Here is a 27,164-nt window from a genome sequence, read left to right as displayed (position 1 = left end):
GAGAGAAGCAAACAAACTGGAAGAGGGGAGGGGCAATTCAGATGCAGGAAAAAGAACTTTATCAATAGTTTAGTGGCAAATGATAACCCCTTTAGGTCCTAAAACCTCTCCCTCCACTAATACCCACCCACTCAGACAAGAGGCAAGACAGGCAAACCCGTGCTCTTTCCAGGGATTCATTGAACAGCCGAAGAGGAGGAGGCTAGTGAGTGGGTCATTGGCTGGGGAGGTGGGGGAAAGGAAGGTGTGGCACCTGTGGTACTGTGCATATGAACCAGCACAAAACAAAGTTCATGCCCATCTCTGCTACAGTATACAATGGTGCCTCGACTTACAAACGTCCCGACATACAACCATTTTGAGTTACGACCAGCTCCGGCCGCAAAATTTTGCTTCAACTTGAGGCCTGAGCTTCCAGTTACAAACACCAAAAGGCAGGGGGGAAAGGTGGGAAATTCAAATTGTTAACTGTTGGTGGCGAAGAGGCTGTTTATTTGTAGCTCTTTCTCACCAGCAGTTAGAGAGTGTGTGATTGGAGGAGGCTGCCTGGTAAGGTAAGGTGCTGCTTTCTGCTTTTAAAAAACTGTTCTGGGTGTTTTTGCAGCGTGGTTTTGGGATGGGGGGGTTATGTTTCTGTGCTGTGACGGTCTTGGGGGATTTGTTTGTTTTGAGGTTTTTTTCCTCATTTCCGATGGGTCTTGGGGGTTTGGTTGCTTTTGGGTTTTTTTCCCCGTTTCCAATGGATCTTGAGGAGTTTGGTTGCTTTTGGTTTTTTTTCCCCCATTTCCAATGGATCTTGAGGAGTTTGGTTGCTTTTGGGGATTTTCCCCCTAACTGCAAATTTATCTTGGGAATGGAATGAGTCAGACTGGGGGATCCAAAGTCCTGCTTTTTTATCAAGGTGTTTTTTCCAATAATAAATATGTTTATTTTATGTAGTTGCTACAAAGCAACAAAAAATCAGAATGTTTAAGTAACAACATTCAAATGGTACATCTCATTGTCCTTGATGAAATAACCTTCTGCGAGAAGGTTCCATTTTGGGTTGGTACATGGCCTAAGAAATCCAACAGGAGAAATCCAATGACCTTATTTGCTATTGCACTGCTAAGAATGACTCCAATATAAAACCCTTGAATAAGACATGTATTAATGTCAGTGGAATGCTCATTTACTTTTCTCTGTTCTACTTGCCTCCATATTACTACATAGTCATATTTGTTCATTAATTAGTGGCACATTTTAATATGTGAAATTGGTTTGGAGGCATTCATAATGACAAGAATAATCACTTCATTCAGATCCAGTTCTGTCCTGGATCCCCATAATGTGCAAACAAGGGAAATGGAATTATGTTGAATATATTGAATGTTTATGACCCAGCGAATCTACTCATTATTAATGATTATCTTTGTGTTCATAAAGAATGATCAACCTATCAAAAGCCATACAATGGATCAAATAATCAATTAAAACAAACATTATTTCTCCAACTTTAATATTTGCATGGGATAATAGCATACAGATGTGGGAGGAAAATTCCATTAGGCACATAATTTTCATTACTGTCATTTAATTATAAATCTTGACAAGCATTAATTGGCTGAAGTGGTAACTAGCAAAAATGGGCAGCTGTTCTGCTTGGATTGGAAGCAAGAATATTACTTCAACATTCAGAGAGATGCTGTGCTCCAAGCTATCTCTTTCCTTTTTCGTGATTGCAAAGTTGATCATCCTACAGCTGCAGAGGCGGTTCTTGTTTAATTATACTTTCCTAGACTGAACCTGTAGATTCAGCAAGACACCAATCTTAATATCTTAATATTAATATATTAATATAAATTAATCAAAATGTTAACTTAAAATGCATATATTTCTTCATATATACATTTTACAGTGTAATCCTCTATATATCTTTTTAGAAATAAGCTTCATGGAGTTCTACACTTAATAATAATAATAATAATAATAATAATAATAATAATAATAATAATAATAATAATAATAATAATAATAATAATAATAATAATAATAATAATAATAATAATAATAATAGAACAGCAAAGCCAGAATGCTGTGGATTATCAGGTCCTGCTCCGGTCAAGCAGGCACAGTAGGGAATTGAACTCCCAACGTCTGGCTCCAGAACCAGATACTTAAACCACTGAGCTATCCAACAATTCTACCCAGAAGCTCAGCTGTATAGAGAATTGCACTGTGACTGCACTGCTGTATGTTCTTGCCTGTTAGTAAGCCACAATGAAACATTGGTAGGATTTGTCCATTCAAGTAAGAAACCAGCTGGTTGTGATAATGATGATGGTGGTGATAATGTGTCACTAAATCATTTCTGACTTATGGCAACAATTTGCCAGGTTTTCTAGATGGTTTACATTCCTTTCTTCTAGGGGCATTCTGGAGCTCATAGAAAGACATGCAGGAATGCCATAAGCCATGAGGGCAAATAATGCATCAAAACCTTAGCTGAGTCATGGCAACTGGACTTCTTTCTTGTCAGGTTAAAAGAAGTCCAGTTGCCATGACTCGACTTTCAGAACCACCACAGCCTATTTTAAATATTGATTGGGGAACTCTACCAGCAAAATTAGGTTGTGAAGTATTTTTTGGATGCCTTTGATTTTTTTTTCTCTAGCTAACAACAGCAGAAATTTATTTCCAGTAAGTAGATTAGAATGTGCTGCCATTCTGAGTAGATTACGTAAGAGTTCTATTACGATATATGATAGATCTGAGTAAAATTCTTTCATTTCAATGTGTTAAAACCTTGGTTGGCTTTTGGCTACTCAGAACGACAGCACATTCTAATCTACTTACTAGAAAAAAAGTTATCTAGAAACACCTTTTATAATCAGAGGTCTCAGACAAATACTTCACAGCCTAGTTTTGCTGGAGGAGTTCCCTAGTCTGTAGTGTGTGTGTGTGTGTGTGTGTGTGTGTGTGTGTGTGTGTGTGTGTGTGTGTGTGTGTGTGTGTGTGTGTGTGTGTGTGTGTGTGTGTGTGTGTGTGTGTGTGTGTGTGTGTGTGTGTGTGCATGTGTGTGTCCTTGCTTGCTTGTTTATAATATTTTTACCCCGCCTTTTTTCTCAAAAATGACACAAGGTAGCTTACATCATTTGGCTGAAATCCTGTTGCACCTTGCTTTACCTTCTCATTGGTTTTGCAAGAGCCTGGCTGATAAAAACAGTAGAATACTTGAGTAGTATTCTGACATCCCCAGACTGAGTATGATACAGCTGGAAAGATAGGGAGTATACCAGTCCATTCTCACTTCGGTCATATTGTCTCATAGGACATTCTCCTCTGTCTGTGAAGGCTCTTCATACAATTCACAACTTTTGGATCTGTATTTGTGCCAATACAGATCCAAAATTCAAGCCCTAGTGGTTAGTTACTACTGCCTAGAGTCAACAATTATGTTCCAGGCTGGGAAGATGCAGCTCTCCAGGCATTGCTAGGTTTACTGGACTACAGCTCTCAACATCCTTGACCATTGGCCAGCTAGGTAGTCATGAAGTAGAAAAACTAGTAATCCATATTACTAGTAATCCATATGTTTCATACAGTTTTCTATTTTTTTAATTAACATTTTATTAGTTTTCACTATATCTGCATTAAGTTTGTGCTTGTTAAACATCATGTTACGTGGGTTGCTTATAATTATTTATTTTGCATCTTGATGTCTTCTTAGTTGTCTCTTCAAAAGCTATGCTTTTTTAAGCATTTGAACTAATCATGTGTGTATTTTAATGTATAATGTTGACTACTATCATAATATTGCTCCCATAATATACAATGTTCTCAAAATATTGTATATTATGTTCTCAAAACATAATAAAATACCTAATAAAAGCAATTCTGGTTTCAAATCTATATAATTTGAGGTAATTTAACCGGTGAAATTTGTATTTTGTACCAGTAATAACTAAATAGGTTTCTAATGCATAATAAATGTTGTCTAAAGCATTATATTGTTGTCTAAAGCATTTAGACAACATTTATTATGCATTAGAAACCTATTTAGTTATTATTGGTACAAAATACAAATTTCGCCGGTTAAATTACCTCAAATTATATAGATTTGAAACCAGAATTGCTTTTATTAGGTATTTTATATATATATATATATTTAGCCATTTCTGTCTCCACAGTTTCTGTCATGTCTATATCAATATCATATCTAATATATGTTAATTACGTACTATTTGTTTTACCCCTTTCTTATTGTTGTTTAGTCATTAAACAACAATAACATATGTTTTACACCTTTCTTATATCTAAATTCAATTTACCTTAAGAACCACCTTGTTATGCTTATACCCTGATTAGTGATCCATCCCTTATTTCAGATTGATTCCCTTTTCTAATATATATGTCCCCTTACAATTCCAGAAGTTAGGTGTATGTATGCTTTCAACCTTGAGGGCCCTAATATTTTTTTTCCTTATTCCTATCTTTCAAAAAATTCTGCCTTTTTCCCACTTAAAGGCTCAAGGACATTTGCTCACCAAATAGCACAGTCCAGTTCACTTGATGTTTGTATTTGTGGCCTGAAGTCCTTTGTAATCCAGCCCCAGAAGTAGTCCATTCCAGTATTGGTTCTATTCCAGCCTGTGCCCCAGACAGGTTCAGAACCCAGGATATATCCAAATATTTTTGTTGGATCACATATGTCTACATTACGGTAAAGGTAAAGCTTCTCCTTGACAACTTTTGTCCAGTCGTGTTCGACTCTAGGGGACGGTGCTCATCCCCGTTTCCAAGCCATAGAGCCAGCGTTTTGTCCGAAGACAATCTTCCATGGTCACATGGCCAGTGCAACTTAGACACGGAATGCTATTACCTTCCCACCGAGGTGGTCCCTATTTATCTACTCGCATTTGCATGCTTTCGAACCGCTAGGTTGGCGGGAGCTGGGACAAGCGACGGGCGCTCACTCTGTTGCGTGGATTCGATCTTATGACTGCTGGTCTTCTGACCCTGCAGCACAGGCTTCTGCAGTTTAGCCCACAGCGCCACCATGTCCCTTTATGTCTACATTAGCCAGATATATATTCTGAGATGAATTGTCTTTTGATCAGAGCTCAGTTTTCAGCCTACATCCCAAAGTACAGTTTAAATTTTCCCTTTTGGCAGTATTAGACTTTCCAGGGTTAATTTGTCTATGCTTCTATCAGTCCTCAGAAAAAAAGGAAAACAAAACAAATTCCAAGTTTAGAACCGCCACAGAGTGTTCAAGGCCATTGTTCTGGGCTTTCTGCCAACACTGCAGATAGCCATAACATAGACAAGTTTAACTCCCAGAGTTGTTTAGCGAATAATTTTAAGAGAAAGATTTCTTAAGTTTCTAATGCCAAAGTAATACCAAACTTCCTTCACTGAAGTATAGTTAAATGTCTAATTAGTGTCCAATTTATTTTCTTTGTGTCTCTTTGCGTCTCCTTCCCTCTCTCCAGATTCACCGCTGCTCTAAAAGTGGGGCGGGGGGTAACATATTTCTATTATAGGGTTAGACTCATCCAGGGATAGTCATAAAGCAGTATAGTTGTAAAATATATCTCACCCAGTGGTAATGACGATGTTAATTAGTTGATTTATCACTTCACTATTGCCGGCTGCCGGCGACTTGCAAGCGAGCTATTCAGCTGCTTGTTTCCACCCACTGGTTGATTGGGAAGTTTCCCGAATCAAAACGGGGGTAACCGCCATCCCCCCATGATCAATAGGCTTCTCCCCCAATTCACCACCTCTTCGGGGTGGTTTTAACACCCTGGGGGGGGGTCCCAAACAGGCAAGAATTCAGCCCAGGGGATGGAGCTCCATCCTCCTACTGCTGTTCTGTCACAGTGTCAAGCCGGAAATCCTTGTTTCATACATTTTTCATACAGGGATTTTTTTAAGGTAGTTTAAACTGAGGGCAAAAATTATGAAGGCGGCAGGAGATGGAAAGATCAGCTCACAAGTTTATGGTGGGAAGAGTTCATTGTAAAACAAATCAGAAAGATTGAGAATTGGAAAGGTTTACTGTATTTATGTAACCATATATGAAAGCTATGAAATCTGAACTACAACCAAGGTGAACCGGATCTATAATGTTTGTGTTGAGGATCATTTAATTATGCTTTGTCTCTTTTACTTACAGGCTGTGCCCAGGGCAATGTAACATGTACTAAGATGCATGTTTAACCTTGGAGTCTCTTGTGTATGTACTCAAAGGTTTAATGGGGTTTACAGGTTTGTGCACAATTTGTGGTTAACACTGCAACCCTACCTAAGAGTAGGCCCTCAATATACAGTCGGACCGGTTATTAAACAAAGATGTATAGAGTTGTGGTGCTCTGCTTTTATGTATAGTTCACAACAATATAAAATGTACTGTTGTTATTTCAAGTATCATTAACTACAACATAAAATCTTTTATTATAATTATTGTTACTCTCTAGGAAAGAAAATGTATACCCTTGTTACAAGAAAGAAAGTTTGTTTTGTCAGGTTTATCACAGGATTTGGCTGCATGGTTTGGTTTTCTTATCAGTACTAAATGAGCAGGATTTTGTCATGCAAAATAAGGAATCAGCACAGATAACTCTCACATTCAGAGTTTACCAAGCTATCTTGATTTGCACAGACAAGCATAATTTTTATGTGTTTGTTTTGGAATAATTCATTCACAAAATGCCACTGGCAAATGTTTTCTCTTAAGAGCATCATAAAAATGATCCAACAGAAAATTTATTGTGAATATTTATCGATTATATGATGCATTGTTATTTATTATATGCATGTAACCCAAAACACTAAACCAATGCAAATAAAAATATTTATCTATCCAGGCTGAAATGAAGGAAGGCAAGAGAAATGTGGTATCTTAGTTAGGTATGGTTAAGGAATTCAATTTTTGCAAGTTCTCATACAAATTACTCTGGGCTCCACACTTCCTGGAGTACTGTGAGGTTCACAGTTTTGTTGTCGAGAAAATTTTACATCCCAGCTTCAGATAATATTCTCGGTTCAAAAACAAAGTATGAAATAGTTTTTAAAACATTGCTCTAAATCCACCATCCAACTTTGTGCTAGCATATGCCTACTCACACAACAACAGAAGTTTCACCCTTCCTCCCTTCCCCTGTGTTCCACTGTAGCAGTAGTTCCCAACCTTGGGTAACCAAGTGTTACTGTGCAACTCCTCGAACAGCTGGTGGTGAAAGCTTCTGGGAGGTGCAGTCCAAGAACACCTGGGTTACCCTATCACTTGGAAACCTGTTCTGGAGAATTTCTTAGGCCTCTGGAGCATATCTCAACTGCAGAGAAGGGAAGGGTGTTTGGTAGAGGCAGTCATCTATTTTAAGTCCCACTAATACAAGCTATTTTGCCATCAAAATGATATTATTAGATCCTGGCCAATATTTTACCAGTGTGTCTTTTGAGACATAATGGCAAGAATCCTGTTTGGGAGCTGCATGGTCATAAGGCTAATGACACCATCAGCCATGAATACTAGCCTTTAATTTAAGTTTCCTGCTACCCTCCAGGTTCAGAGGCTCCTTTGGAATCTCTTTTGACCTGGAGAAACCCTTGGGAACAGGTTGGGAACTTTTACATTCAAAAATTGCTGCTGGTAGTCCCAACCCTTGCAGCAGGACCAGTGGCAGAGATTTTCAGATAACAAAGTCTTCCCTCTTTTGCTCTAAGAACCCTCAGGTTGAAAGGGATTCATAGGGAGCTTCAGAACCTGAGGGAGAGGGATAGGAAAGTTTAAATTAAAGATTAATGTGTTTGGCTGCTGTCATCATGAATGACCACTTTATGCTTGTGAAATTGTGCAACAGGATTTCAGCCAAATAAGTTTTTTTTTTAAAAAAAAAAATTGGTTTTCCTGCCATTTAAAAAAAAAATTAAATCAGAATTGGGAATAAGTCAGAAATATATTAGCAGGTGACCACACATCAAAATGATGCTAAGTGTAAATGGACTGTTTCATCCATGCTTAATTTCAGCCACATGCATCTTTATGCCTCAGACATAAGTGAAATTTTATCATTTTTCCAGGACATCTGATTTTATTAATTTCATTTGTTTAGAATTCAGTGTCAAAGAAATGGCTTCTCATCTCTTTAGAGTGGATGTTTTTTTTATGAGACTATGGCTGCAATACCCCTTCATGGATTGCTGCCTTGTCGTGGCGAAGGGGCTTGAGCAACTCAAAGAAGCTATGGGCTATGCCGTGCAGGGCCACCCAAGGCGGACAGGTCATAGTGGAGAGTTCCGACTAAAAGCAATCCACCTGGAGTAGGAACCGGCAATTCCACTCCAGTATCTTTCCCAAGAATGCCCCATGATCAGAAACAAAAGGCTAAAAGATATGATGCTGGAAAATGGGCCCCTCGGGTCGGAAGGCGTCCAACATACTACTGAGGAAGAGTGGAGGACAAGTACAAGTAGCTCCAGAGCTAATGAAGTGGTTGGGCCAAAGCTGAAAGGACGCTCAGCTGTGGACGTGCCTGGAAGTGAAAGGAAAGTCCAATGCTGCAAAGAAAAATACTGCATAGGAACCTGGAATGTAAGATCTATGAACCTTGGGAAGCTGGAGGTGGTCAAACAGGAGATGGCAAGAATAAACATTGACATCCTGGGCATCCGTGAACTAAAATGGACAGGAATGGGTGAATTCAACTCAGATGATTATCATGTCTACTATTGTGGGCACGAATCCCATAGAAAGAATGGAGTAGCCCTCATAGTCAACAAAAGAGTGGGTAAAGCTGTAATGGGATACAATCTCAAAAATGATAGAATGATGTCAATACGAATCCAAGGCAGACCTTTCAACATCACAATAATCCAAGTTTATGCACCAACCTCCATTGCTGAGGAGACTGAAATTGAACAATTTTTTGAAGATTTACAACACCTTCTAGAACTGACACCAAGGAAAGATGTTCTTCTCATTCTAGGGGACTGGAATGCCAAAGTCGGGAGTCAAGAGATAAAAGGAACAACAGGGAAGTTTGGCCTTGGAGTTCAGAATGAAGCAGGGCAAAGGCTAATAGAGTTTTGCCAAGAGAACAAGCTGGTCATCACAAACACTCTTTTCCAACAACACAAGAGGCGACTCTACACATGGAAATCACCAGATGGGCAATATCGAAAACAGATTGATTATATTCTCTGCAGCCAAAGATGGAGAAGCTCTATACAGTCAGCAAAAACAAGACCTGGAGCTGACTCCGGCTCTGATCATCAGCTTCTCATAGCAAAATTCAAGCTTAAACTTAAGAGAGTAGGAAAAACCACTGGGCTACTCAGGTATAATCTAAATCAAATCCCTCATGAATACACAGTGGAAGTGAAGAACAGATTTAAGGAACTCGATTTGGTGGACAGAATGCCTGAAGAACTTTGGATAGAGGCTCGTAACATTGTCCAGGAGACAGCAACCAAAACCATCCCAAAGAAAAGGAAATGCAAGAAAGCAAAGTGGCTGTCCAAGGAAGCCTTACAAATAGCAGAGAGGAGAAGGGAAACAAAATGCAGGGGAGATAGGGAAAGTTACAGAAAATTGAATGCAGACTTCCAAAGAATAGCAAGGAGAGACAAGAGAGCCTTCTTAAATGAACAATGCAAAGAAATAGAGGAAAATAACAGAAAAGGAAAAACCAGAGATCTGTTCAGGAAAATTGGAGATATCAGAGGAACCTTTGGTGCAAGGATGGACATGATAAAGAACAAAAATGGAAGGGACGTCACAGAAACAGAAGACATCAAGAAGAGGTGGCAAGAATACACAGAGGAATTATATCAGAAAGATTTGGATATCCCGGACAACCCAAGCAATGTAGTTGCTGACCTAGAGCCAGACATCCTGGAGAGTGAAGTCAAGTGGGCCTTAGAAAGCCTGGCTAACAACAAGGCCAGTGGAGGTGATGGCATTCCAGCTGAACTATTTAAAATCTTAAAAGATGATGCTGTTAAGGTGCTACATTCAATATGCCAGCAAGTTTGGAATACTCAACAATGGCCAGAGGACTGGAAAAGATCAGTCTACATCCCAATACCAAAGAAGGGAAGTGCCAAAGAATGCTCCAACTACCACACAATTGCACTCATTTCACACGCTAGCAAGGTTATGCTCAAAATACTACAAGGTAGGCTTCAGCAATATGTGGACCGAGAACTCCCAGATGTACAAGTGGGATTCCGAAGGGGCAGAGGAACTCGAGACCAAATTGCTAACTTGCGCTGGATTATGGAGAAAGCCAGAGAGTTCCAGAAAAACATCTACTTCTGCTTCATTGATTATGCAAAAGCCTTTGACTGTGTGGACCACAGCAAACTATGGCAAGTCCTTAAAGAAATGGGCGTGCCTGACCACCTTATCCATCTCCTGAGAAACCTATATGTGGGACAGGAAGCTACAGTTAGAACTGGATATGGAACAACTGATTGGTTCAAAATTGGGAAAGGAGTACGACAAGGCTGTATATTGTCTCCCTGCTTATTTAACTTATATGCAGAGTACATCATGCGGAAGGCTGGACTGGAGGAATCCCAAGCTGGAATTAAGATTGCCGGAAGAAATATCAACAACCTCCGATATGCAGATGATACCACTCTGATGGCAGAAAGCGAGGAGGAACTAAAGAACCTTGTAATGAGGGTGAAAGAGGAGAGTGCAAAAAACGGTCTTAAACTCAACATCAAAAAAACTAAGATCATGGCCACTGGTCCCATCTCATCCTGGCAAATAGAAGGGGAAGATATGGAGGCAGTGACAGATATTACCTTCTTGGGCTCCATAATCACTGCAGATGGAGACAGCAGCCACGAAATTAAAAGATGCCTGCTTCTTGGGAGGAAAGCGATGACAAACCTTGACAGCATCTTAAAAAGCAGAGATATCACCTTGCCAACAAAAGTCCGAATAGTCAAAGCTATGGTTTTTCCTGTAGTGATGTATGGAAGTGAGAGCTGGACCATAAAGAAAGCTGACCGCCGAAGAATTGATGCCTTTGAATTGTGGTGCTGGAGGAGACTCTTGAGAGTCCCCTGGACTGCAAGGAGAAGAAACCTATCAATTCTAAAGTGCTCTCTGGAAGGACAGATCCTGAAGCTGAGGCTCCAATACTTTGGACATCTCATGAGAAGAGAGGACTCCCTGGAAAAGACATTAATGTTGGGAAAGTGTGAAGGCAAGAGGAGAAGGGGACGACAGAGGATGAGATGGTTGGACAGTGTCACCGAAGCAACCAACATGAATCTGACACAACTCCGGGAGGCGGTGGAAGATAGGAGGGCCTGGCGTGCTCTGGTCCATGGGGTCACGAAGAGTCGGACACGACTAAACAACTAAACGACAACGACGATGGCTGCAATATGACAATGCCCATGTTTTGGGGAATAACAACCATGTCTTACAAGAAATCAGAAGCATTTGTTTTTGTTTTCAACAAACCAGTTTGTTGTTAACTCTGACCCATACATAGCCCTTAATCTGAAATATGTTTTAAACAACCAAAGACTGTGGATCATGGCTTGCAAGTGGCCTGTTCAGACAAACAGTTTATACTAGCCACATTTTCCTCAGTTTGTACTTAGCAAGTGGGGAGTACAAAATGAAACCTCTGGTTTCTTTTCATTCTTTCTGCATGCTTCTCCAATTTTCTCAGTTCCTTTTCTGCTGCCCTTTTCTCCTTTTCCTTGTATCTGTCTTTCCCCATTTGAATAACACTGGAGTCAACTACAAGAAGGAAAAAGGTGGAAATGGTAATACCACCACTACAACCTAATTCAGACCAGCTTACATGACCTGCTTACAACATTTATCAGTTGAAACCCAAAGAGAAAGAAGGACCACCAATTCACAAGATAACAAATGAAAAAGTATAATACCTACAAGATGAAAACAAAATTTCCAGATAACACACAAGCTTAAATGGGCCTTTCCATGGATCCCACTACAACATTCACATATATTTTTGTTTTAAAAGTGTACACACACTTTACATATGCAAATTATCAGCTGCGAGGTGGGCACATGTGCAGAAGGCAGTGCCTGGGCTCCTTGGAGGCAGAGGCAGCATGGTGGCAGCAGCACACCAAGAGAAGGTAACCCCCTCACCAGGCATGAACTGACAATCAAACTGGTTCATGGTTTGGTTTTCTGGTTGGTTCATGGTGGTTCATGATTTGTGGCCTGCCACAAACGAGATGGTTGGACAGTGTCATCGAAGCAACCAATATGAATTTGACACAACTCCAGGAGGCAGTGGAAGATAGCAGGGCCTGGCGTGCTCTGGTCCATGGGGTCATGAAGAGTCGGACATGACCAAATGACGACAAACCATGAACCATCATGAACCAGGATTTTTCAGGTTTGTGCCTATTTCTAATCATAATCCTAGTAGTTCACTTTCTGTCTTGATCCAAATGGCATTATTTGGCCCTACATTACTGTATTAAAAACAAGTGAGGGGATGGAACTGTTGAGAGAGCCACTGGGTACATGGTCTTGGGTCCATCATACGAGGTGGAGCAACACACACAAAAGTATCTTCAGGCTGAGCCAGTGCAACCTGGAATTAGCTGGGGGTGGTGACAATTGCCTCTCTTCTTGTGCCTGATATTTCTTATCCTGAGATTTCTCTCTTTTAAGTGGAACCTAAAGAAGCATAACATTTCCCTGAGGTTTCCATTGTCACTCAGGGACCAACCAATCCTATCCTGTAGCTCCCACTGCTGTTGTACCTCTCAAGGAGCACTGCTCTGAAAGTTCCAGTGTGTTCCTCAGCACACCAGACTGACAGAGCAGAAAGGAAAACAAAGAGAGAGAATCTTTCTTCCTTCCCGCCCTTTTAACAGCATGTTCCCCCTACTGCAACACCCTAATTTAAAGCAGGAAGATAGGCTAATTAGAAGGATGCTTTGAGGGTGGCAGAGAAGGAGAACCTGATTTCTTGAGCCCCTGGCTAGCTTAGAAAAAGAGCCAACCTCTCTTCCACACCTTTGCAAAAACAAATAGATTGAGGAATATTGCCCCTCAAACATGAAAACTGACTTAGAAATACTTAAGAGAAATCTAGCTATGCCATAGAAGGATGCCCTAATTAAAGTTAGTTTCTGTTCCAGCTGATCCAACAATTTAACGAGCACACAAAACCCCCATTAGCATTAATTGAAGTTCTGCATATTTACTGAGGGCAGAATAAATCCCTACAGATTTTCAAGCAGAAGATGTATATAAACAGCACGAAGAAAATAAAGAATGCAGTAGGAGTTTCAAAGAAAGCCCTGCACGTGGTAATAGTGTGAATAGGAGATTGATTTAGGAGAACAAGCTGGGAGAAAGTGTAAACAAAGATGGGCGTTTCTAACCTCAAACCGAGGCAGATAACAGCTTTTATTACAATCTCCTCTGCCTGAATTTGACCACCTATAAACACTAGAAGACAATTGTTATTATTCTAATGAAATATTCATGGAGAAAACAAGGCTTACAGCATTGAATGCTCCTGTCAGGAGTTAAGTATTACCTTTGTATTTTACTAATCCTAATTAGGAGGAGTAAACAGACATATCATTTATTCTTCTAAAACAATGGTTCCCAAAGTCTTAGACAACACACCTTCAAACATAGAAGTACTCCTTATCACCTCTCCTTACCAGCGTCCAACTCGGTCTTAGAAAAACAGATAAATATGAAATGGAAAATTAAAAATTTAGGCAAAAACATAGGTGCCATTCCCACCCCACAGAACCAGCCCAGTCCACTCACCAGGCTCCGTGCGGCATGTGTGTCTGTCAGCATCATTGTCACACCAATCGCAGAGGTAGTCTGGCCAGTGCTTTCTCCCCTTTTTGTCATGCTTTAACTGGCTGAGTTCTCCTCAGAAGAAGAAGATTAGGAGGATCCAGATGAACCAAAGGAGGAAGGAGCAGACATACAGCTAGAGGAAGAAGAAAACATGGTAGATGGATGACATCTCTGCCACAGAGAGTACTGAAAGGTCCAGGTGCTAGAGCAGAAGTGCCAAGTAAGCAGGTGTTGTCTGGGTAGATATCCAATACCTAAGGTGGAAGTTGATGTACCTAAAACAGCGAAGGGCTCAGGCCAAGAGCTATAAAGAGCCGTCACAATCTGAGCTGCTTTGTGGGAATGAACAAGAATGACATGAGTTGCAACCAGTTTCAGACATCTGTGTTTTGGATGTGACCTGCCTCATTTTTTACACTGTTTATTGCTCACTCCCTTACAAGTGACTTTGTGTACTACTTTTGGCAATTGGGGCATTGACCTTGTTAATTGTCTGCTGTCCACCTTGTACCAGCTTGTGACTTTTGATAAATTGGCAATTCACACTGTCATTTTTTAAGCCTAATGGGTCATGGCAAGGATGCTTCTGGCAGAATGTCCAGTGAATGCCTACTTTCACACCTCCTGTAGCTTGCGAATTACCTTGTTTTGGTGTCTGATTGGTCACAAAGTGATAAACGCAGGTTTTGTTTGCAACTATGATTGCTCAGGCATGAAGCTCTGCAAGAATCTATGTCTGAAACACTACAGTTTGTTCAGCTTCTTATGATGTGCTATCTGTAGAGTTTGGCCCTTAATTACAATGGAAATTTAGAAACTTCTCCTGACAGTCTATTTGGCCAAAAGATTGGACAGGGTTCATGATAGAAAAAATGAAATAATCTATGCATGTGAAGCTGATGAAAGGATAATCTTTAAAATAGGTTGCACTTTGGGCAAAGAATACTTTAAAGCATTATCTTGTAAAGCTGAGTTCTGTTGATCGTCATCTAGAACAGATAATACCAGACTGGATTTTGAAGAAAACAATTACTTTCAATCTAATCAGGGTCTTACTTCTGAATTAATTTTGTGATTACCACCAATAAACCCATTATCAAAATCATCCCCTTTTCTCTCAATGATACACTATAATTACGTTCAAAATGCACCAGTACGTTGTTGTGCATCTGTCAATAGATCATATTTCAAACAGAGAAAAATTAAGTTTTGAATCACTACTTATATTCTTTTTCAGTGAAGTTGCCTGGATTTATGTAGAATTGTCAAGAAAGCTAGTGTCTACAGACACAGAACATTTCTGCTGGAAAAGAACTTAAGTGCCATAACAAGGCAGACTACTTTTTCATAAAACAGCTATACAAATAGGAAGGAACCCATGTCCATACTGAGTTATGATTGTTATGCAATATAGCAAGGATTCTTGCTGTCTGGTACAGGTTTTAGTCCGTTAATGGGACTGCAGACGTCTGCAGTTTTCCTCTGCTCCTTACTGTACTATATTGTACAAAATTGTCCTTGAAAAAAACTTGGAGTACCCATAATGAAAAAACATTTCCATAGTCACAACAGTTTCACGAGGTCAGATTTTTTAAGATTAGTCATAGACAGAGATGGGCACGATTTAAAAAAAATGAATTGCAAAGTTCATTAAAAATAATTAATTTGGTTATTCATGTTCATCAGATTTTTGATTTGTTGATTAGCTGAGCTACTAAAAATCCCACCAAGGCACCTAAAGACACCAAAATTTCAGAGAAGCTCCCCCTGACTCTCCTCTACAATCCCTCCAAGCTCGGTGAAAATTGTTTTTTTCTGCCAAGCCTTGGGAAGGAAGGGCACTTCACTGGGGGGACCCATTATGAGGGTATGTAACTCAGATGTCCAAAATCCAATTTCCATCAAACTTGGAGAGAATGTAGAGGAGTGTCAGGGAAAGCTCCTCTGCAATATTGGTTCCTCTGGACATCTGAGGGGAACTTTCCTGGGGGGGCTCTTTGTGGGTGTATAACTTAGACGTCTGAAACTCAAACTTCACCAAACTTGCAGGGCTTGTAGAGAAGAGTCAGGGGAAGCATCTCTGTAATTCTGGTGTCTCTAGCTGCCTGGTGAGATAGGGTTTCAAGAGCAAAAACAAATCAACAAATTGATTCATTGATTCATCAGGAAAAAATTATAAATTCATTATTTGTGATGCATAAGCCTTGATGAATCATGAAGTGAAATGAATCACCATTTTTCCTATTCGTGCCCATCTCTAGTTGTAGAGCAAAGCAGAAATTGTTTAAACAGCTGTTGGACCTATTTATAAAAAACATACTTCCTTGTGTGGATTCCACTATGTCATAACTGGAAAATAAAATAAAAATTCACTAAACACACAAAGAGACAGACACACAGAGAGAAAGGCACAGACAGATAATATTGGAGACTTCTATTCCAAGAGGGTGCAGCAACACATATCTGTGGTTTGTTTGTCTTATTTTATACTGTTGTGTTTTTATTTATCTTATGTTGTTATATTTCAAAGTTTGGCTTTTAACACAAGCACTATTGTCAATGTCTTTTATTATAAAAGAAGAGGGTTGCTAGGGGGTCCTGAACAGCCTTGGCTTGCAGCAAACTCCTCCACATATTATTCCCCCACTTCTGGTGAAAGGGAGCATAACAATAAACACTTTCTATTAGCTTCTTTTAAAATGACATATGGCATGGACCTTGATTGTTAATAACAGATAATGTTGATGTAATCAACTGGTGGCAGCTGGAAGACACGTAGCGTGAGCTCTTCATTTGGTGAAACAAGCAGGGGCCATGTGGGGATTGTGACAAATTGGTGGTAGCGGTGGGATATGAAGCAATTCAGTAAAAAGTTGAATGGGCTTTAGTTTAAAGGTATTCCTCAATAGAAAGGGTTAGGATCTGTGGTAAAGAAGTGGTTACCCATTAGAATCTTGGTGAAGACTTAGTTTCGGGGCTTCTGAACCCACATCTGGGGAATCCTAAGAGAAAGAAAATACCTACTCAAGAGAAACCATTTTTAACCTCATGATTTACAAGCCCTAGTGGCTAGCTCAAAATCCGGAGCTCTGAGGGTAAAGAGCACTGGCACATAGAGTGGAAGACTAACTCAGCATAGATCTGAGGTGATAAGGAAAGCTAAGCAGAAAATTGTTCTTGTGTCTGGAGACAAAAATTGCCCAGACAGGGAAATATTGTGGCAGTGGTTGTGAGCCTGGGAGTAGCTGAGGCCAGCTGCTTAGAAAAGCACAACCTAGTTACAAGGAAAGCCACTGAAAGAGAGAGAAAAGGCTTGTACTTCTGGCTTTTGTGAGGAAAAAGAACCAGTATTGTTTATGCCACCCAAAAGAAGTAAAAAGTCAGTCATTGAGGCACAAGTTAAGCTCCAGAGTGCTAAGAAAAATGAGAATGCTCAAATTCAAAGGGATGAAGAAGCCGAGGGACCTGTATTGATTGCCTCAGAGGCAGAAAATATTCAAAGCTCCCAAGATTTTGAAAAATGGAAGTTGGAACAAGAATACAAACTCAGGGAATTAGAAATTAAGCAAAGAGAAAGGGGAAAATAATACAAATTCAGGGAACTAGAAATTTTTTAAAAAGTCAAAGAAAAGGAAAGGGAATTTGAGCAAGAAAACAGGAGAAAGGAATTTGTGCAAAGAAATGACATTCCAAACTGAGATGAAGAAATTGGAATTAAATCATCATCATCATCATCATCATCATCATCATCATCATCATCACCACCACCACCACCACCAGCACCACCACCACCACCACCACCACCACCACCACCACCACCACCACCATCATCATCATCATCATCATCATCATCATCATCATCATCATCATCATCATAGTGTGGGAAATTTCTCAAAAATAATCCAAATAAATTTCCCAATATCGGAAGGGGGATTGTCCCAAATCTTTCCTGATTTCATTTGAGAGAGCTTGTTGGGACTTAAGGTTAAATATGATGAGAGGATGATAATTTTAAGATCACAAATAAGTGAAGTTTTTTTAAAATCTGAGCTTTATTTGCAGATGCCTCTTGAGCAAGCTAGAGATTTTGAGCCTTATAGAAAGATGGTGTATTCCTGATTTGGGATTAATTCAGAGCACCTCAGAAGGAAATTTTGATCAATTTCCAAGAAACCTGAGGAGTCTTTTGCCCAGCTTGGAGCACGTTTAATGCAGTATCTCATTAAATGGCTGGAACAGTAACATGTCACCACCTTAGATCAAATGAAAAATGTGTTTGGACTAGAACAATTTTATTCTATTTTACCAGGGGAGTTACATTATCTGGTCAAGGATAAGGACCCTAGAAATGTGCTGCAGGTGTCTGAGTATGCTGATTCTATTAGTGGGATCAGAGATCCTCAATTTTCTGAGGTAAAATTTGGTAAGAAAGTGTGGGATGACAGTAAATCCAGTAAAAACAAAAGTTACCTCAGCCAGGTGCAAGCTAAGGGAAGCCATTTTAGGGCCAAACCCTCATCCCCAGAGCACAGTCCCCTGAAATCAAATAATCCTGAGGGAAGAAAACTAACTTTGAGGAGGTACAGAAAGCAAAATATTTAGGAGTTATTATTACAAAAAACAACAACGTAATTTGATGAAAGAAAATTATCTTACAATACAGAAGGAAATTCAGAAAGACTTGGAAGAATGGAATAAGCTACAAATATCTATGATGGGAAGAATCACAATAAAAATGATGATACTACCAAAACTGTTATTTCTATTTCAAAATTTACCAATTTTATTAAATTATAAATACTTTAAGGACCTGGACAGCCTGACTAATGGACAAATAAACTTTAGAAGAGAGGGATCAACCATTTAGTGAAAGTTGTAAAAACTAAAGTAGTAAATGAATCATGGCAGCTCAAGAGGGAGCAGACTGTACTGAAGAGGATTCACACAGGCCAGAACTAGGGCCACATTCAGTAGATGCTATGAGGCTCAAAGTGTCCACTCTTGATGGAATGATGGCTAATATTGGAACGAATGAGGGAAAACTATCCAATAATGTGAATCTGGTATTGATCCAAGATAGAAACAAAACATATACATTTAAAAAGAGAAAAGATAGAAGACATAAAGGTGTGGCTGAACATGTTAGAAAAGAATCCAATAGGATACCTATTACTATAATTCTGTGGCAAAATGGTGATCCAAAACACTTGAAAGAAGGAAATCAACTGCTGGATAGCTCCATAGTGTAGGTCTCTGGCTGCAGAGCCAGAGGATGGGAGTTTGATTCCCCCACTGTGCCTCTTTGACAGGTGCTGGACTTGATGAGCCATAGGGTCCCTTCCAGCTCTGTAGTTCTGATATGATTATGATGATTGGATGGAACTGATTTAGCTTGGAGGTGGGACTTGATGACAGAATACATACTGACATGAAGTGAGGCTAGATGATTTAGGAAATAAGCCTGTTAGATGTATTTCTTGGAAAACTGCAGAATAATAAGTTGGTGACTTTAAAGAATGCATGAAAAAAATTTGTAAAATTTCCTTTCAAGAAACATGAACAAAGAAATGTCTATGCAAGAGTTTTCTTCCTATTTTTGTCCTGCTACTAGAGTTAACAGTAAAGGAAGATGTAAATGCAGAGAGGTATAAACATGTTTAAATGTGGCAGTAGAAGAGATTGTTACATTCTCTCAGTACTTTCAGGTAGTCTGCCTGTGTAGCTATGCTAACTTTTGTTTAGTTTGTATTAATGTTTATATTCCACCTAAAGGCTTAGTGGATGCTGACAGTAACATCTGGGCTTTATCGGATCTCTAGTAAGAGAAAATTACTGAAAAACACTATCAAATGCCAATTATTATCATGGGGGATTTCAGTGCTAGAATTTGAGGCAATAATGCTGATATAGCAGAAAGAATGAGTCTGTTGAATGAGTATTTTGGGGATTTCCCTCCTAGAAAATCAAAACAAATTGTTTACAGTTATTTAATTTTTTTTATAAGTATCAACTGGTTACTTGTAATGGCTCAGGGCAGGGTGATCCAGAAGGGGAGATAACTTTCTCCTATTGTGGAGACGGAAGCATGGTTGGTTATATTTTGCTGTCATCTTTGCTTAGTCCCATGATATAGGAATTTTTCAGCAGGGGAAAAACCTGAAAGTAATCACCAGCTTTGCTGATAGAAATGGTAGAGGTTGCCAATTGTGTTAGAAGACAGATTTTTACCCTCACATAACCACCAAGGCCAGTGCAAGTGCAGATGGGATTTGAAGGTTCAAAGTAACATAGAAAATCTCTTATATAGCCCTATATCGATTGTCTGGAGGAAGGGGTTTTGGAAGAGAGAAGCTAAAGTACTAGAAAGTTATGACACTTATTCAGAAGTTAAGGCCACTGTGAAGAAAACCTAACCGTAATGGAGCAAAATGTAAACCCAGTGCTAAATGGTTTGATAGGCACTGTAGAGAGAAGAAGCAAGAACTAAATAATTTAGCTAAAAAACTGAAACAAAACCATAATGGCTTCCAGTTGTCCAACCAGGGACAAGCTTATAGGAGGTATAAACATCTGTTCAATAAAAATAAAATGTTGGAAGCATCTCTGGCAACAGTTAGTACTAGCTGCAATGGGAAAGGACACTGCAGAATTGTGAACATTAATGACACAAAAATCTAAGCAACAAAACCTGATGTTAATGCATACATAATGGATAAAATCCAGTAATTAAGTTACAAGCGGAGTAAGCTGATTGGATCAGTGAGGATTTGGTGTCAACTCCACTGTAAATTCCAGTGATTCATTGTGCCTTACTCTTGAGACGTACTAAAGGATTTCAATCAGTTTCTGATAAATGGGAAGAATTCCTTACATAGATTTCAAATAGAAACCTCCCCAATAATGAACCACAATTAAAGAGTCATCCAAAATTGAGTGAAATTGATTTATTGCCTTCTGTGACACCATCAGAGGTTAAAAACTGGAATAAAGCATTGAAGTATAAGAAAACTCCAAATGAAGATGTCAGGATCTGACAATGCTATCACCTGAAATATTCCTAGAACACATTGATAAAAGGTGAAGGTAAAGGTTCCCCTTGACAATTTTTGTCCAGTCATGTTCGACTCATCCACGTTTCCAAGCCATAGAGCCAGCGAGTTTTTTTGTCTGAAGACAATCTTCCATGGTCACATGGCCAGTGCGACTTAGACACGGAACGCTGTTACCTTCCCACCGAGGTGGTTCCTATTAATCTACTCGCATTTGCATGCTTTCGAACCGCTAGGTTGGTGGGAGCTGGCACAAGTGATGGGTGCTCACTCCGTCATGTTGATTCAATCTTATGACTGCAGTTCTTCTGACCCTGCAGCACAGGCTTCTGCATTTTAGCCCACAGTGCCACCATGTCCCTTCTCAAACACATTGATATATTTGTGTAAATACAAATCACGCCCAAAGGCTGGGAGACAAGGATAGTGCCAATTCATAAGAAAATATATCAAAGTGACCCAGCTATTTACAGACCCATAGGGTTATTGGATTTGATTTCAAAATCATATGCATGGTATCTCTTTATTAAAAAGGAAGATCGGGTAGAGTCTAACAACATTATTGTTGAAGAACAAACTGATTTTAGCAAAGGGAGGCATTCTATTGATCAATGCCATGTTTTATATAATCTCATAAATAAATATGCCAGGGAGCCTAAGAAACATTTGTATGTAGTTTTTTGTAGCTCTTATATCAGCATTTGATAGAATAAATCAAGAAAGACTGTGGATAAAGCTTTGGAATTCCAATAGTGAGAGAAGATTATTTATTCTTATTAGAATTTTGTATGAGAGTATGCCTCAGTGGCCAGCTGACAGATCTAACCCCAGCTTCTGAGAAAGTATAGCAGGGTTGTTTATTAGTTCCTACTGTATTCTTTTTAATTTTTATATAAATGATGTAATATTGGAGATCAAAAGCTCATAATATTTTGCAGTTCTGGATTCAGCCCCAAAATTATCAACTCTGCTATACACACTTTATATGCTTTTCATAGCATGCACTCAGGTGGGAATTAGATGCTTGTTGAAAGGTTTTGGCACAATTTGTCATCAGAAATATCTTCTGTAAATTATGCTAAAACAAAGGTTGTAGTGTTTGGAAAGTGCCCTTTGATGCATAAATGTTTCCTGGATGACCAGGTAATTTAGCAAGTGGAATATTATTAATTATCCTGATGTATGGTGAGACGGTGCCTTACTCTTCCTAACAGTTGCTGACTTATAGTGTCATGAAAGATCAGCAGGCTGTTGATTATTTAGTTTGTCGTTGTTGGTATTTTTATTATCACAGAGGGTAGAATCACTTGCAGGATATTCCATTGTGGGTGTCAAAAATAATTTGGCTGATCTTGGGTTCTATGTATCTTAATTGAGAGGTGGAGGAGAGGAGCATAATTTGCTGGCTCCATTCACAAGGCATCACTGCCGTATGAATATTTCTTGTTTTCTTCAAGAACAAGATGGCTATCAAATGTGAAAAGAAAGGGAGAACAGAAAAGCTTATCCTTTCACTTCCCCTTTTCTGTTACTTATAGGTACTTTAAAATACCTACCCTGTGCTCTCTCAAATCCCCAATTGAAATTTAATTATGATATATTTTAATATTTTACCTCAGCTTTACTGACTTTCTTTATGTATTCTCTGCATTTACAAGTGTGCCTCCATAAACAAATGCATAGAGAAAAGCATGCAGTTTGCCATCTCCTGTCCTACTAGACTGTGAACTGGAATGGCTTGGGAAGTGGTGGATCATTTGCCATATAACTCTCCACCATGACCTGTTAGGTATGCTCTGCTCACCCATCCTCTAGTTTACAGCAGCCCCAATCTGTCCAGCAGTTTTCGTAGTGGTAGTTCACATAAAGAAGCTAGTCATTAAGCATTCAGTACTGTCACAGAGAATGAGTGGACAAATCATTGCAGAGAATAAATTATATTAGAAATGGGCACAAATTGGCAGTTAGGCAGTTTGTGTTGCTTTGTTTAGTGGCCAAATTCCAATCGGTGCCCACTCAGACAGCTCCTGGAGGAGGTGGGGTAGGGAAGCCAGGCCTCTGTCTCCAAGTGGGTGCCCACAGGAGGAGGTGAGACTTTGAAGCGCCAAATACCTATTCAGTTGATAAACAAACCAGCACGAACTGCCAAATCAATGATTTGTACCCATCTCTAAAATACATACATATATTTGATTACAGATGAATTATAGAATACAGTAGTGCTACTCTACTGAGTTCCTTAAAAAGAAGATTAATGGATAGGTCCTGGTTACAGCAGTACATGTACGTGTTCCTCAGAACGCTGCATAAATTCTGATACATAACACTTTCAGTATGAACCTATTTATTGTTTTATACATTTCTTACCCTTCCTTGCTCCTGAAAAAGGACCCAAGGCAGCTTACACAATAGTAAATGCAAAAAAACAACAACAGTAAATTAATCAAATATTTGAAAATAATTAATAACATTACATTAAAAATGTGAGGTAAAGACATCACTAAAAACAGATTTAGAAGCAACAAAATGCAAACCATCCCATCCAAAAACCTCTCCTAAAAAGTCAGTCACTAAGGCAAAGCCTGCCTGAAGCGAAGAGAGGCTTGCAGAAGGACAGCAATGATGGGGCCAGACACTAATGAACCTATTCATTAAAGGGTTATATATATATATATAAATTCAAATTCCTGGCCTCACTTCTTTAGAAAAAGGTGCTAGCATTAGTTGATGCCAAGCACTCCAGCTCATTGCTTCCATTATCTGACATATTTTTATGCATAACAACTTGTTTCAGACAGCTAATGCATTAGTTTGTGTCAAGCAGGGCAGGAGATAGGGAAGAAGCATGTTTGTGTCTATGAAAAAAAAATCCAGTGGATTCTTAATTTAAAATTTTCCCACTTTTTATTTCCATGGAAACCAATGTCAAGAGGATTAGAAACACTGACTTAAGTCTGGTATAGGTAAGGGGCTGTATCCAGAGGCACATTAGGGAAGTCAGTAGAATGCGCATCCACTGGATACAAGACGGATCCAGGAAATGCTCTTGATCCAGGAAATTCTAAGCATTTTTACAATAAATCCATATTTTGAATGCATCTCACATTTTTGCACTTTCCCAATTAGGTCCACATTTCTCTGCCATACAGTGGGATCAAGAATCCATGGCACCATGCAATGTGCATTCTTAAAGGTGATTTTAATTTTTATTGGATGTTACATTCTTCATCTTAAGGAAGCTCTTCCAGGCCATCTCTATTCTTTATTGTATGGCTATGATGCCACTTTTCAACTAGATTACAAGGTTCCTATATTTGTAAACATATCCCATCATTCTGGAATGGTTCAGACCCATCTCTACCATTGGCAGGAATACAGCTACTTGTGTTGTATGATACCAGGCCATAGTTCAATGACAGAGCACATGCTGTGTTTATAGAAGACCACATTTTTTATCCCCAGCATCTTTGGTTAGAGTAGAATTCTGCATGAAACTCTGGACAGTTGCTGCCAATGAGTTTTAGCAATATAATGCTAAAGAGACCACTGATAAGGGTACAAGCAGCTGCCTATGTTCTACTCAGACTTCAGTGAGGATTAAGTTTGGTCTTCTGGTCTATGAATGTAAGAAAATAAGTTTACTAGCAGAAAATCCTTGTGAATTGATGAAAAGGATATTCCAATTAATATGCATAAGAAAGTTACCAATACACTGTCCCATCTATTAACATTTCCAGATATTTCTTTATGGCAGAATGTCATACACAGATGTACTATGTTGCCTAATCACTTCCATGTGTCAGTTGCAGATTAATTAATGATTGTGAAGGCTCATATCTGAATAAATGAATTTGTAGTAATGTTGGATACAAGAGTTTGGGATGAACATCAATTAATCCCTATTTATTAGGCAATGCATATAATCTGTATAACATAGTACTAATGACCTTGCTGATCTATTTTAAGAAGATATGGAGATGCAAATCATAAGCAGCAAAGATTAGAATCAGCGAAGACTCAAATAATGGCTACAACAATTTGTAAATTACTAGTGTTAACAAAATTACTTTTCATATTGAGATCCCATCAATATTCAATGTGAAAACACACACGTGCAGTAAAATATAAAATTTGAGAAATGATGAATGTTTTATTTAGACTCTTGGTAATATTTTCAGCATGGGACAATGCAGGCAGGTGACAGTAAATGGTAAGTGCTAGACCTAGGGACCACCAACATGGTCACTGTGCTTTGGTTGTTGTTAACCATGGAATCCTTCCAGCAGTGTTGTGGTTCACATGCAGTAGGTATAGAAAACTACATTAATTGCTCTGCCATTTATAGCATATACTGTATGCTACCGGGGTCTCCCTCATTTTTCCACATAGGATTCAGTTTTATGGACAGAGGCACAAACTGCTATTTGATGGTTAAACAAGAGAAGACTGGAGAAACAATAGCTGGAGTTGGTTAAGGGCCAAACTAGACAATACAGCTAATACACCATTAGAAAGAGAGCTCCCTTAAGAGGTCTGATAGACGTCTGCCTCAATCCATATTTAGCAAATTAGCCTGCTCTTTTGTGATATATCTCATGTTTCAGACACTGGTGGCTTGGTAGTATGGCATTTTAAGAAGAGGAAATAAGCCTCTTTAGAAGAGGACACATGTCCACACCACTTTAAGATAAGCAAGAAAGAAATGAAAACTTAAAAGGGATGCTCAGAAGCTTCCAAAGCAAATGAGGAATGGGAATATAACCTTCATTGTAGCTCCACAGAGCTACAATATCATGTGTGGGGAGAGACGGAATTTTGCATTGTGGACAAATATTTGAAGAATTTTAGAGAGATTTGCCGAGTTCTGGAAATCCTCCTTTGTAACTTGTAGCTTTTGAATACTGAGCTTCACAGTAGAGAAGGGTGGACTTCCAATGGGACTTTGCATGAGCACTAAAGAAAGGTGATCACCTAATAGCATAGAAGCTGCCTGAGGGGACATTTTAATCCATGTCTCCCCAGTTTCAGTTCAATCCTTTGTTTAGTACAGCCTGTTACTCCTGGTACTGCAAGTAGCTAGGAGGAAAGATTAATTGCTAATGGTATCATTTAAGAGAAGAACTGGAAAGTTTAAATTGATTTTTTTTTTAAAAAATCTTTTAACCTTTGGAACTCTCTTAAACATAATATTGACTTTCTTCAGTTAATTCTGTTGCTTAACCTCCTTAGTACTAACATGCCAGGTACTTTGATAAAAAGGAGTAAAAAGGTCAAATTTTCACTGCCTCCTAATTCTATGTTTCATTTAATGCTGTCTAACATTTTAAAAGCAAAGTTCTTTAGGAAATTGATGGAAATATGCTACGACATTGTGGAGGCATAAATTATAATATGAATAACTACATGATGAATATTGAAGTCTCACAGCCAGATTATAATTTATTGGTGATGACTGCGGTGCAGTTGGATAAATCAGTGTATTTCTAGTCTGTATTATTTGTGTTTTTTTGCACCAGAAAAGAAGTTCTGTCCTGCTTCTGCATTAATCAGCAAATGTTTAAAAATCTACAGGACAATCTCTTTTCATAAACAAGTTCATCTCTGAAATACACATTTTAAAATGCACTTTGATGCGCAGTTTGAGACAAGACATGAATTGGAATATTTGAAACTGCAAAAGCCAGTGAGGAGCTATTTTCTGGGAAATGCAGGAAAGTACAATTCATAGTGAAACCTACAAAGCTCAAATTCCTCATGGACGCCTGGACTACGGAATCTATAATTTACTTGTCAGCACTGAATGGAACTTAGTGAAGGAATCAATTTTTTCCCTGTGTGGGTTTTACTGCTCACCACACTTAAGAGGGTCAATTGGTCTAAGATGTTAAGCATCAAATGCCACAATTTCCATTATAGTTTTGGCATAACACCACCATGTACTGAAACTTAGCCTGAGCATCGTAATTGAACTGAACACATTCTCTTCCCCAGTTCATCCCCATCTGACCTGCCTTCCACTCCTGTCTTGAATTTTAGCTGCTTGAGTTTGGGATGTATATTTTTCTTGTTACTCCCTAAAGCACCATGTACTCTGATAGTGCCAGATACTTACCTCTCTTTAGCCCTAGTCAGTCATTCTGAAATCTGGACTGATCAGCATGGTGACAAGAGACAGATTAGTGACTAGGGATGCTTCCTCCCCCATTGCTTTGCTCATGCAAGATTTAGCTCGCTGCTAAGTCTGCAGACTTTGAGCAAGTGAGCGTGGTTTGCCTCCCACCCCAGAA

The 27,164-nt window shown here is 39.1% G+C and overlaps 1 long non-coding RNA gene across 1 annotated transcript; it reads right to left on the bottom strand.

The window, feature by feature from the left end:
- Positions 1–869: 869 nt before the first annotated feature.
- LOC144586971 (uncharacterized) lies at positions 870–27,124 on the bottom strand. The gene is made up of 3 exons (XR_013542085.1): positions 26,990–27,124; positions 13,790–13,961; positions 870–1,785 (listed from the first exon to the last, which is right to left on the bottom strand). It is a non-coding gene; the product is annotated as an uncharacterized LOC144586971 (long non-coding RNA).
- Positions 27,125–27,164: the final 40 nt, after the last annotated feature.

This window comes from Pogona vitticeps, chromosome 2, assembly GCF_051106095.1.
Source record: "Pogona vitticeps strain Pit_001003342236 chromosome 2, PviZW2.1, whole genome shotgun sequence".
NCBI lineage: Eukaryota > Metazoa > Chordata > Lepidosauria > Squamata > Agamidae > Pogona > Pogona vitticeps.
The sequence above is the reverse complement of the archived record's forward strand: the minus strand, read 5'-3'. Positions and strand labels throughout refer to the sequence as shown.